The sequence below is a fragment of the Thermobia domestica genome, chromosome 17 (genome assembly GCF_964235325.1).
Source record: "Thermobia domestica chromosome 17, izTheDome1.hap1.1, whole genome shotgun sequence".
Lineage (NCBI taxonomy): Eukaryota > Metazoa > Arthropoda > Insecta > Zygentoma > Lepismatidae > Thermobia > Thermobia domestica.
Window position 1 is genome coordinate 112,828,827 of NC_137470.1, and position 13,348 is coordinate 112,842,174.

A 13,348-nucleotide genomic window follows, 5' to 3' on the forward strand; every position below is an offset into this window, starting at 1 on the left:
ACCGCTGCGCAGTGGAGTATTTGCCCTCAAAACGCGGACAAAAGTACAAAACACGAAATGCCCCAAACAGCAGAGCAATACGCGGGTTTGGTCAGCTGAAGGAGCATGACGTCACGTAATGGCAACAGCAGTCACGTTATGCCCAAACCTGATTCAGAATAGCAGTTGGAAGTTACCTGTTCCGTGTGCTGCCGCTGTTGGTCGCGCTGTGGTCAGTCAACACGGGAACTTGGAATGAGATGTTGTGTGTGTTTGAAATGGAGCTGGAAAACTAGCGTGGTGGCCGTGAAAGTGAAAGGTATGTACCTGAATATAAACAATGTAATGCCAATGTTGACTACAATACAAGCAAGTATATGACTGCCGTCAAGCAAGAGTAAAATAAAGTACAAAGAAGGTGGAAAATCTGAAAAATACAGGTGTTGTTTTTGATGTTCCAGGCCTTGTCGAGTGTAAGTGTGCGTGTGAGCAGTATATGTAGACGTTCATGAGACGGTTCCCAAAGAAATATTTTCCACATATTTCCTCTTGCTCGTGTAACATGCGTTTGAAGTTCGTGCACATGTACACCGTCAGAAGTCCTTACACTTCTAGTGGAGGTTGATCTCATGCGGAAACAATACAAATTGATTCCTGAGATTAATAAGAATATTTACCCGCGTGCAAGATGCCTAAAAGGCATGTTACCCTTGTGAAGATGCTATTACCGTCAAGAAACCATGTGTCGAAATCAAGCTACTAAACGTTCTGGATCACATTGCTTCAAGATTGTGTCAATACTTGGAGGACGTATTGAGTGGTCTCTCAGATGAAGAACGTCTGAAGTTAGAGCTCATCTCCAAATGGGGCTGTGATGGGGCAGTGTCAATTTAAACAGAAGTTTCAAAACCACACATATTCGCACGCAAATACATTCCAAAGCTCATTTGTTCCTGTCAGAGATAACTCAAATAACTGGTAAAGTTTGGTACCTGATGGTATATTTTCGAAACTTAACAAACTGAATGAACACTTGAGCAGTAATGTTGAATAAATGCATTATTTAAATCAAGCACTAATGATATGAATAAAAGGAACTAATTCCAACTGCCAAATTACTGACGAAACTTTGTTATGGTATAACAAGTAAACTAACGCAATATTTTCCTTTAGTAGTGAGATAACCAAATATATTAAAAGTTTAACAAGTGAAATAGTCGTAAAAAGTCGTCCATCATTCGATTTTTACTTATTTATTTTGTCCAAAATTGGCTTTTAATTGCTATTTAAACAGTATTTATTTTTTCTGTGTAAAACTTATCTTTAATTGCTATTTAAATAATATTTATTATTTCTTTCTCTGTTCAAAGCTGACCTTTAATTGATATCTAAACAGTATTTATAATTTATTTCTGTCCAAAACGATCTTTAATTTCTACCTACACAGTATTTTTTTCTGTTCAAGACTCACCTTTAATTGTTATTTAGACAGTATTTATTTCTTTTCTGTCCAAGATTGACATTTAAGTACTATTTGAACAGTATTCATTATTTTTCTGTTTAAGACTGATCCTTAAGTGCTGTTTAAACAGGATTTATTTTTTCTGCCCAAAACTGAACTGTAAGTGCTATTTAAACAGTATTTTTTTTTCGTCAGAATCTGAACTAAGTGCTATATAAACAATATCATAAAACTCATCTAATTTGTAATTTCAAAAAAGAAAACAAAATAAATTAGAAAGAGTAAAAAGGAAATAATCAAGAAACGCGATTATTCTAAATTTAATTTCCGTTGCATAGAAACGATTACTTTTCGTGTCTCATGCAATTAGCTTTCAATCGTTCAACATTAGCCGGAAGCAAACATGCAGATGGAGCAGAAGATAGAAAAAAAAAAAAAAAAAAAAAAAAAACAATGAAACTGCAGACATAAGATGGAAACACATTGAAGAGAACGTTCTCATCACAAGCAATTGATTTGCTGAGATAGAGACGCCAGATCCTTCGAACAACGCCAAGCGAAGTTACAAATAGAAGCAACAACTTGTAACACTAATCTTTTTACCACGAAAATTCAACCGCGCAACATCTCTGTGTGCGAGATACTCTGATTTGTATTACTTTGTTACTAAAGCATATACGAATATGAAGAAGAAAATACCCAAAATGAGAAAAGGACTGTCATAGATTTTTAGGGTACTTCAGAACCTTAGGAGAGACCCTCGTGGTCCTCCCAAAAAAGGGAAAATTGCCGAAAACATCGCCCGTACAGAAAAATAGGAAGAGATGGTTGCCTCGCAGTCTACGAAGCTAGAGTCCAGATTCCTAATTGGTCGTCGCCCAGGGCTGATCTCCAAGCAATTTAGATGTTTAATGGACTAGAGACCTTCCCACCTCCTTGTTCGGACTAAGACAAGTGTCACTGAACAACCTCCAATAACTGTGTGTTAGTGAAGTGTTAGTGTGAGTGTTAATACCGACTACAACGAACTAGAATGGATAGAACTAAATCCGTAAGTAGTACTCATTTATTGACAAATCCGAGTCAGTTGCAGTTTCTGTTACATATACCCACCGTTCTGCTTTCATAACTGAATGTTTCCTTTTGGGTTGTGTTGTTTCCAATCCAACACTAACCCAAAATTTTATCGGAAACTAAATTTCAAATTAGATTCGTTTTAGAAAACAAAGGCACTCGCATTAAAGCCTCACACACTGCCTTTGCTGTGAATGAATGTTTCCTTTATACTCGCACATTTCCTCCTCGAAATCTGTGTACCTTTCATTCACCCAAAATGCTCTCCCTAATAACATAAAAATGAAGATACGTTCTAGGTTTGCAGGTACGGAAACCTCATCTAGACAAGAACGTTAAGTGTGCTCTGTGCCCCTGAGATCAGGTAAGACTCAGTAGCATATGTACACAACGATATTTAGTATTTTTTTCTGCACAAAGCTGACCTTTAATTGCTATTTAAACCGTATTTGTCATCTTTTTCTATCCAAAATTGACTTTTAATGTTTTAAAACAGTATTTATAGTTTTTGTGCGAAACTGACCTTTAAGTGCTATTTAAATAGTATTTAGTATTTTTTTCTGCACAAAGCTGACTTTTAATTGTCATTTAAATAGCATTTATTAAGTTTTTATTATACCCAATGTATTGATTTCGAACTTTGATTGTGCATAACTTAGGAACAAAAATCCTGCACACCACATTATTTCACACGCTGCTATACCAGGCTCAAGTGTACCACCATGCCAAGTTTGACCCCAACCGGGTGAGTTTAGTGTATAACTTTATGTTTTCGAAAACATGACTCAACATTTGACCGCCCATAACTCGGGAACATAGTCTGCAAAACAAAAGGTTTCGCATGCTTTTATAGGTTATCACGGTCTACGAGCATGTCAAATTTGATCCCAGTTAGATGCGTTCGGTTGAACTCATACAGTATATAGTATCGTATTTTCTTTAAAGGATGATAAAATGGGTAATAAATTAAAAAAAAAAAAAAAAAAAAAACCCTTACTCTGAAAATAATGAAAATGAATACGTTCTGGTATAATTGATTAGCAACCAAACTATAAAAAACAGTTTTGCATCAACTATTGAGAAATTTTACGAAGAAAAGGAATGACAGTGTGGAAGATTCAAAAATAAATAATTTAATTATATATGGGAAGTTAAACTAACAAAAATAAGCGGAGGTAAATTCTTACAAAATTTGTGTTTTGGAATTTTATCTCTGCACCAAAGAAATGCGGAGATAACATGAAAACACACTATTTGTAGATTTCAAACAATTAAGGCACCACATTACAAACTGTGCTCAAATAACCTTCCCACCCATAGCACAGAGAAATATATATATATATATATATATATATATATATATATAAATGTGTGTATATTCAGAAACTACTTCATATAGTGTCGTTGAACGAAAGAACTCTGAGTACGTGAGAATTATAAATGACTACATTAAAAATTCCGTATTAGCAATACAAATATATTTCGCTTTCACTAGCAAACTGAACGTATTTTAAATTTAATTCATAAGGTTGTAATTCCCTTGCCTGAACAAACGTATCCTCGTCGCCATAAGTGCCTTTACATCGCAGTGACGGGTATGTGACCGCGCAGTACTCCAAGGAAGGGATGGTTGTATAAAAAATTTTTATTAATTTTGAAGAGTTTTTATTTTGACTAGGGAATTAACATAGGTATAGGGAGTAAAGACACAGATTTGAAGCATCAGTGCACGAAAAGATTCGTATTCTCAGTTTTTCTATTTATTGTTTTATATGTTAAGTTAAACACCACAATATGTATCACTGATATCGCAGATCGTATTATTTTGTAAAATCGTGTCTGTAACCTATTGTCAAAACATTCATCTCAAGACATGATGTAGAGAAAAGAGAAAGAGATAAGACATCTGTAATATATATATAATTACTCAATAAGTAATTATAAGTAAATTAGACTCAATAAGTAATTGTAGAAATTAGTTAAAGAACACATAAGAGAGCGAAAAGGAGGTCTAGAAGTCTGAACTTTTTAGAAACGTCCTAGATAGATGAAAATATAGTTAAAAATTGCAAAAGGTATCATGTAATTTATCTTTCTTTTCTTATATCCTAGTATACTTTTTTCTTTCACATCCAAACATCTCTATTCAGAATTACGAGATAAAGATGAAGAGAGAAATATTTCAATCTCAAGAATTATATCAGAAAAAAATCTTTTGACTTAGGCTAGATTCGAACTCGTAACCCTTGAATCCATAAGTCTGCGCTCTACCGATTGAGCTAACAATTTCTGTCGTAAAAGCCTGCTTTCTACAACTACCGTTTGCTGAATGGTGTGTATTAACGAAATTGGCCGAGATAATTGCTTCATATAGCTATTGCAATAATAATAATAATAATAATAATAATAATAATAATAATAATAAAGAAGATGATGAACAGAATTTAAAAAGTCGCATTGTTAAAAGTTTGGTGTGCGAAGTTAGTCCTAATATGAGATTTTATTAATTATATATAATAAATGTAAGCGTGGTTTATTCGTGCGTGCTACTCAAACTGCGCAACTCATAAGGGTTGTACGCGTATGGTACAGTAGCCTTGCGTCCTCCAACCGTGAAGAAAGATTCGGTTTGAACCTATGCGTGTCCTAAGAGGAAGGAGGAGATTCAAAGAAAGAAAAGTGGTTTAGAAATTATGCAAAAATAGAATATCTCACGAGGTGAGGTGATATAGAGTTCAGCGTGTCTTTCAGCTACTACTCTATACAAGATATGAATCTACGACGTAACGTGGAACCCGAACTACACGACTCCTGCCGGGAATCGAAACCCATATCACCTCTAGCTCTATCATGGGAGACACAGGGACATGTAAAAATAATCGAAAATAAACGATATTAATGTTAAATCCATAGCTTTCGAGGTCCTAAAAATTCCTAATTGAAAGATATGAGTGTCTATTCAATAGTTTTCGGGGTCGCTGAAGTGAATAATGACACTCCCGATACCATAAAAGCCCAACTTTTTATTCTTCGTTAGCGGCAAGTTAATTCATTTGCTCCTGCTGGAAATGGATTCGTACTATTTCATTCCGATTCAAATAGGTATTCTACTGGGAAAACTAATCTCAAATATATCTTTGAAATATAAACCTATTCTTCCCGTGCAACGCCGGGTATTTCAATTAGTAAATAAATAATTTAAGAAACAATGAGTATATTTAATGGAAACAGACATATGTATTTTTAAATGTTGTATATGAATTGCTAATTCATACTTTATCTAGTAGAAAATGATGCATCCTTTATATATTCTGAAGCAATAGGGAGAACTATTGGAGGTGTATTTTATTTATCTACTGTCGAATTTAGTGTGGAATAATTTCATATAATTTATTTCGAAACTATCGAGACGAGACTGAGACCGCTATTTGTCGGTTGAAAGGAGACTAATACTGTAAATAGTCTCGTATTGTCTCGTTTTGATAGCAGTGCTACTTCGGGGTTTGTTCTCTAGTAACTGGTTGCGTAGTGCACCTACAGTATATAAGACGTCGTATATTTAAATGTTTGAGAACTTACCCCACCTCCACTTGACGGATCGTTCTAACTAAAACTACCAGACCGTTTATGTAATTTTGCGTTTAAGTACAGGTCCTATCCTTATGTCAATTATTTTCTTGCAACAGAGAATGAAAAATGTAACAGTTATAATGTTGACCGCGCATAATCCTGTATAGATAAAAGGAAAAAAGAAAAGTCTATTTGGACAAGTTTCCCCACAACTCTAGAGGTATTGTCTTGGGTGCGCTTTTCTTTTCTTTTCCTTTAGGGCCGCGGTGGCTCAGTGGCAGAGCTTTCACCTCTAGTGCTTGGGGCCTCGGGTTCGATCCCAGCCCCCGCCAATTGAACTTTGTGGCGGACGAACACCGTGTGCGTCGGTTTCCTCGGGGTTCTCCTATTTCCTCCCACTCTCTTCATTTCATTCATTACTCATCCTCACCGTCTCCTTTAGCCTAACCGGCACAACCGTGGGACATAAAACTTAAAGATTTCATTTCATTTCTTTAACACAAATGCAATTAAAACCTGACTCTGAGAGCGCAACAATGTTATCTTGTTCGAAGGGTCAGTGATTTTGTGTCGAAGGTAATGTCACGCGAAGAGACAGGCTGCGCGTGGGCTTACATTGTATTACGTTTGGCAACATTGCTCTTGGTCAAGTGGCCTATTGCTTATGCCTTTAGGTATTTGCCCTAAAGCCATACAGCGAGCTGTGTGCGTTCTGTTACTCTTTCCCTGGCTGTTTGCGAAAATATCATTTGCTTTTCATGCATTGGGATAAGGGGCAAGACACCTTGCGACCTTGGAATGGAGTAACATATAAAGTGATCGAAAACGACAACCGATGTTCATGTAGAGTTCATAGTTTCGAGGTCGCTGAGATGGTTAGGCGTAAAGCTATCAGCTATTTTCTGTTAGTGATTTCTTCATATACGTCTACAAAGTTAACGAATCAGTGGTAGAGCGTTCACCTCTGGTGCTTGGGGTCACGGGCTCGATCTCAGCCCCCGCCAAGTGAACTTTGTGGTGGACAAACACCGTATGCGTGGGTTTTCTCGGGGTTCTCCCGTTTCCTCTCACTTTCTTCATTCCACCATTTCATTCATTACTCGACCAACGATATAAAACCAAGTGAGCATTTTATAGTAAAAGAAAGCTACAAAACGTGAAAGAAGATAAGAGGCAACCGAAGGCTCTAAAAAGTTTCTTTCGAGTTGATTTGATTTTAGTTTAGCGTCCCTTTCAGCAGCGAGGCTATATGAGACGTGGACCTACTGATTAACGTGGAATCCGAACCACATGAGCTCCCGCCGGGAATCGAAAAAGTTTCTTTCGAGTGCTGGACAAAATCATACAAATATTGAGGTGGGGAGTTGTCAATATCAGTCACTGTTAACGAAAGAATTTGCAGGTCGACATTCTTTTGACTCTGTAAATTTATTTTACCTGATTACAGTAATTTAATTGTTGAATTAAAATGGAACGATACGGTCATTTCGGTTACGGGTCTGAATTAAATTTCATGTATTTCAAAATTTGTTTGAATACAATTAGTTTTCCCGTGGCATATAAGTATATAACTTGAAAGGATAAAATCGAAAGCGACGAAAGGTCATTTGGATGACAAGTATTATTTTCAGTACTCTCACTTTCAATCACAGCAGCGTATACAGATGCTTGTTTTATTATGACAAATAACAATAACTATTAGCGTACGCGCCTTTGGTGTGGGAGACCCGGGTTCGATTCCCGGCGGGAGCTCACGTGGTTCGGATTCAACGTTAATCAGTAGGTCCACGTCTCATATAGCCTCGCTGCTGAACGGGACGCTAAACTAAAATCCACTCCACTCCACAATAATTATTAATCCATTTTCTGCTAATAAATTTAGATGGAGCTATAATTAGTAATAATTCTAATGCAAAGTAGAGTTTTGATTATTAGTTACTTGTGTTCAGGGATGCACCGACATAGGTGCTACGGATGTGCACGAGACGAGTCGAGACAGGATTTTCCAGACTAAATTCGAGTCGAGACACGGCTCTTCCAATAGAGAAATATACATTTTTCGAGTCGAGCCATCACTTTTACAGCACATTTTCGAGACGAGACAGCCACAAATCTTGTATCGTGCGCATTCCTAATAGGTGCAGTTTTCCATTCAGAAAAAATCTTCCGGGGGGCACACTTAGTATTCAGAGGGCCACTGCTGGTACTCTTTTATTTATTTTTATATTATAGACGTATTATTTTGATCTCCTCCCGGGGGGAGTGGCCCCCTAAAATATGTGTGGACGAAACACTGAACAGGTAGTCTGAGAGTCTGGATCTCCCAATTAGCACAATTTCAGGGGGCAAATACACAAAATTATTTGCATTTTGTAGGCTATTCCGAAAAACTCTTCGGACCCCAAAGAAAAATCTTGGGTGCATCATTGCTTGTGTTTACATTGTGTTACTGCCTGATTTCGAACGTCTATGTTGGAAAGAAACATGAAAGAATTGAATTGTTCTATAGGCATAAAGGGCCCTGAAAAGAATTTTTGCGGAGAAACCTGATTTTAAAGTTCTGCCACTGATCGGGGACAAATTACATATAAATTAAGACACACACTTTTGTCATTTGTTGTGTATTGAACTAGTTTAACTAAAATTAATAAAGAATTATTTGAAATCAAGTATATCTCACGAACGATTAAATGGACTAGCTTTGATGGCCATTGAAAATGACATTCTGAATGAAATTGATATGGATGCAATAATAAGAGACTGTGCCAAATTGAAAGCCAGAAAAGTGTCTTTATAACATGAACTTTACAGTAACAAAGGAAACGAGAAATTAAGCTAATTACCATATTTGTATCACTAGAAAACACTATTTAAATATACTTTTAATGAAGTGTAAGAGCATATCTCTTTGTCAAAATCAAACCTGTGATAATGTTAGACTTGAAGATCATTAGTTTTATTCTATTTCGACTTTTGTTTCAACTGTATTTGTCAAAATACATCTTAGGTATACATTTTAGTTGTTTCCTGTGCTTATTTCATAAAAAAAGATATAAATTATTAAAACTGGAACTTTGGTCATGATTCATCCACAGTTAATTAGGTTTAATTTCGCCATTTTCCTTTAATACTCACAGGAAGACTGAATTATTATATATTGAAGAAATTTGTAATTGTAACAATTATCTGAAGAATTTTTGTCCATTACAGCATTCTATTATTTTATTATCATATAGGCGGGGCGCCTAAATATTGTTTGCTTACAGTTACGAAATGTCTACAACCGACCCTGTTACTGTTATATATATATATATATATATATATATATATATATATATATATATATATGAGAGAGAGAGAGAGAGAGAGAGAGAGAGAGAGAGACAGAGAGACAGAGAGAGAGACAAAGTTTTGACTCAGAAAAAGTACAGTTGAACGTACGATGCTACATGAGCTCCTGGAGGGATTTCAAATGAATTTAGTATACGTATACATTACCATCTGGACAATTTACCCCTAAAAATGCTTTCGATCACTGAAATAAATTCCTGCCTATGTCCCTGTAAAGCAGTAAGAATTTTAGGGACTGATCAGGGGGTAATGCCTCCCTGGAGCAACGACAGTTCCCCAGAAATCATACCTCTGATAGGTCCGGATGTGACACCAGTATTTGTATGTTAAAACTCTTCACTCTCAGTGTACTGAAACTTAAGTCAAAGGAACTGTTCTGAAATCTTCACCGGTTCTCTCCTCTGAAACCGCATGCAAATGGGGCCGGCCTTGGTCATATACCACATCTGGAATATTACTATTTATGTCAGAGATACCGAAAAATATATATTCGACACAAATATAGGATATTTTCGATTTTATTTTATTTATTTATTTATTTATTTTTTGCCTGTCACCCTCCCACTCTGACCTCCATGCCAACCAAGGCTTAACTTGTTCCTAAGCAACATCGACAGCGTCACTATTCATCAGCGACCACGAAAACTATGATTTCGATACTAATATTGTTCATATTTGACTACTTTTACATGTCCCTTCCCCCCTTATTACGAATGACTTCAGCGTCTCGCCCCACTGGAGCAATTTCAACAAACTTAAGTATAGCTATAAACCACCACCTGTAAAATAAATCTGGGGGTGATCTTTTTCGGAGAGGAATTCATTAGCTACTTTTCCAATGTGGTGGCTTTATTCGCTTCCCATGCTAAAGATTGCCAAAGAGCTCAACTTTATTTGCACCACTGTGCTATGAATATAGATTTTAATGGCATTTACTTTACTGAATGCTCGCCAATGTGGTGGCTTTATTCGCTTCCCATGCTAAAGATTGCCAAAGAGCTCAGACTTTATTTGCACCACTGTGCTATGAATATAGATTTTAATGACATTTACTTTACTGAATGCTCGCTTAGGTGTTGCTCCCGTCACAGGAAAAGTGAGATACTGTTATAAATGAGTAGGGATATAAACAAATACGGAACACTATTAGCAATGACACCACTCGAAATGAGTTTTTGCAATATAATGGGGCAGTATTTTATTCGAATGTGAAGGAAATCATTGCGTAAATTGTCCCTTCCCCTCCTTAGAAGTCTAACCTACAATACGTATCTAATAATTTTGAATTAGAAATATATGAATCGAGTTTCATATCCTTAACTTTAAGGTGTCCTGAGTTAAGTAAATGAATAAACTTCCTGCTAACGAAAGAGTAAAGTTTTGGGCTTTAATAGTATCGGGAGTGTAATTATTCATTTCAGCGACCCCGAAAGCTATTGAATAGACAATCATATCTTTCAATTAGGAATTTTTAATTTTCACGCCTCCCATTAAACCTCCATGCAGATAATGCTAAACTTTGATGTGAACGATATAGAGGGTATCATACATAATTCATGTACTCAAAAGCTATGGATTTAACATTAATATCGTTCATTTTCGATTATTTTTACATGTTCCTGTGTCTCCCATAATAGAACTAGAGGTGATACGGGTTTCGATTCCCGTCAGGAGTCGTGTGGTTCGGGTTCCACGTTAAGTCGTAGATGCATGTCTTGTATAGAGTAGTAGCTGAAAGACACGATGAACTCTATATCACCTCACCTCGTGAGATATTCTACGTTTGCATAATTTCTAAACCACTTCTCTTTCTTTCAATCTCCTCCTTCCTCTTAGGACACGCATAGGTTCAAACCGAAACATTCTTCACGGTTGGAGGACGCAAGGCTACGGTATACGGACAAAATCTCGCGGCCGAAACATCGCCGCCCAAAATCTCGCCGGCCAAAACCTCGCGGGCCAAAATCTCGCCGGGCCAAAACCTCGCGTGGCCAAAACCTCGCCGCCCAAAACCTCGCGGGACAAAATCTCGCCGGGCCAAAACCTCGCGTGGCCAAAACCTCGCCACCCAAAACCTCGCGGGACAAAATCTCGCCGGGCCAAAACCTCGCGTGGCCAAAACCTCGCCGCCCAAAACCTCGCGGGACAAAATTTCGCCGGGCCAAAACCTCGCCGCCCAAAATCTCGCCGTGCCAAAACCTCGCCGCAAATGAAACTTTTCTTTAAAATTTACCCAATGTGTTTCCTAATATGCAATTCCACATTACAAATAATAATAATAATAATAATAATAATAATAATAATAATAATAATAATAATAATAATAATAATAAGATACAAAACATCGTGTGCGTGGGCTTTCTCGGGTTATTCCCGTTTTCTCCCACTTTCTTTATTCGATCATTTCCTTCATCCTGGTCATCTACGTCTCCTTTAACCTATAGGACATAATCAAGGGACGTCGTAAAAACTCATATATTGTTTCATATTTTCATAAATATTATTAGATTTTTGTTAAAATTTTAAGTTTTTGGATGTTCCAAATTTCACGAAACTAACCTCGTTAGTTGTCATTACTTTCCTTATGCAGACTTTCTTTCCCTATAACCAGTTTAAAAACATCCTGTCGCCCTACCTTCACATTGAAATCCTCTAATACAGAAATAGAATTTTCATATGGTATCGCGGGACTTGGTCAAATACCCGTGATACTTCTTCTGAAACAGCGTCTTTTATACCGTCATCCTTATCATCTGTTGGAACATTTACATTTTGGTCATGCGAGACTTTGGTGCGCGAGGTTTTGGCCCGGCGAGATTTTGGCCCGCGAGGTTTTGGGTGGCGAGGTTTTGGCCAGGCGAGGTTTTGGCCCCGCGAGATTTTGGCCCGCGACGTTTTGGGCGGCGAGGTTTTGGCCAGGCGGGGTTTTGGCCCGGCGAGATTTTGTCCCGCGAGGTTTTGGGCGGCGAGGTTTTGGCCAGGCGAGGTTTCGGCCTGGCGAGATTTTGGGCCGCGAGGTTTTGGGAGGCGAGGTTTTGGCCAGGCGAGGTTTTGGTACGCGAGGTTGTCGCCGCGAGGTTCTGGCCGCGAGGTTTTGTACCCAAACCCAAGGCTACTGTACCATACTGTACAACCCTTATGGGACTAGGTGGTGAGTTGCGCAGTTTGAGTAGCACGCACGAATAAACCACGCTTACATTTATTATGTATAATTAATAAAATCTCATATTAGGACTTACTCTGCACGTCAAACTTTTAACATATGCGACTTTTTAAATTCTGATCTTCTTCTTCTGCTTTATTATTATTATTAATATTATTATTATTATTATTATTGCAATAGCTATATGAAGCAATTATCTCGGCAAACTTGGTTAATACACACCATTCAGCAACCAGTAGTTGTAGAAATCAGGTTTTTCCAGGAGAAGTTGTTAGCTCAATCGGTAGAGCGCAGAGCCATGGATTCAAGGGTTCCGAGTTCGAATCTAGTCTAAGTCAAAAGATTTTTTTCCTTATATAATTCTTGAAATGGGAATGTTTCTCTCTTCACCTTTATCTCGTAATTCTGAATAGAGATGTTTGGATGTGAAAGAAAAAGTATACTAGAATATAAGAAAAGAGAGGTAATTTACATGATATCCTTTGCAATTTTTAACTATATTTTCACCTATCTAGGACGTTTCTAAAAAGTTCAGACTTCTAGAGCTCCTTTTCGCTCTCTTATGTGTCCTTTAATTAATTTCTACAGTTACTTAGTGAATCACATATACATATATTACAGATGTCGTATCTCTTTCTCTTCTCTCTACATCATGTCTGGAGATGAATGTTTTGACAATAGGTTACAAACACGATTTTAAAAAATAATACGATCTGCGATATCAGTGATACATATTGTGGTGTTTAACT

The 13,348-nt window shown here is 37.1% G+C and overlaps 1 protein-coding gene across 1 annotated transcript in view; it reads right to left on the bottom strand.

The window, feature by feature from the left end:
- LOC145674297 (glycosyltransferase 25 family member-like) overlaps nucleotides 1–13,348 on the bottom strand; it is a 95,623-nt gene that overhangs the window by 12,445 nt on the left and 69,830 nt on the right. The window lies entirely within an intron of this gene.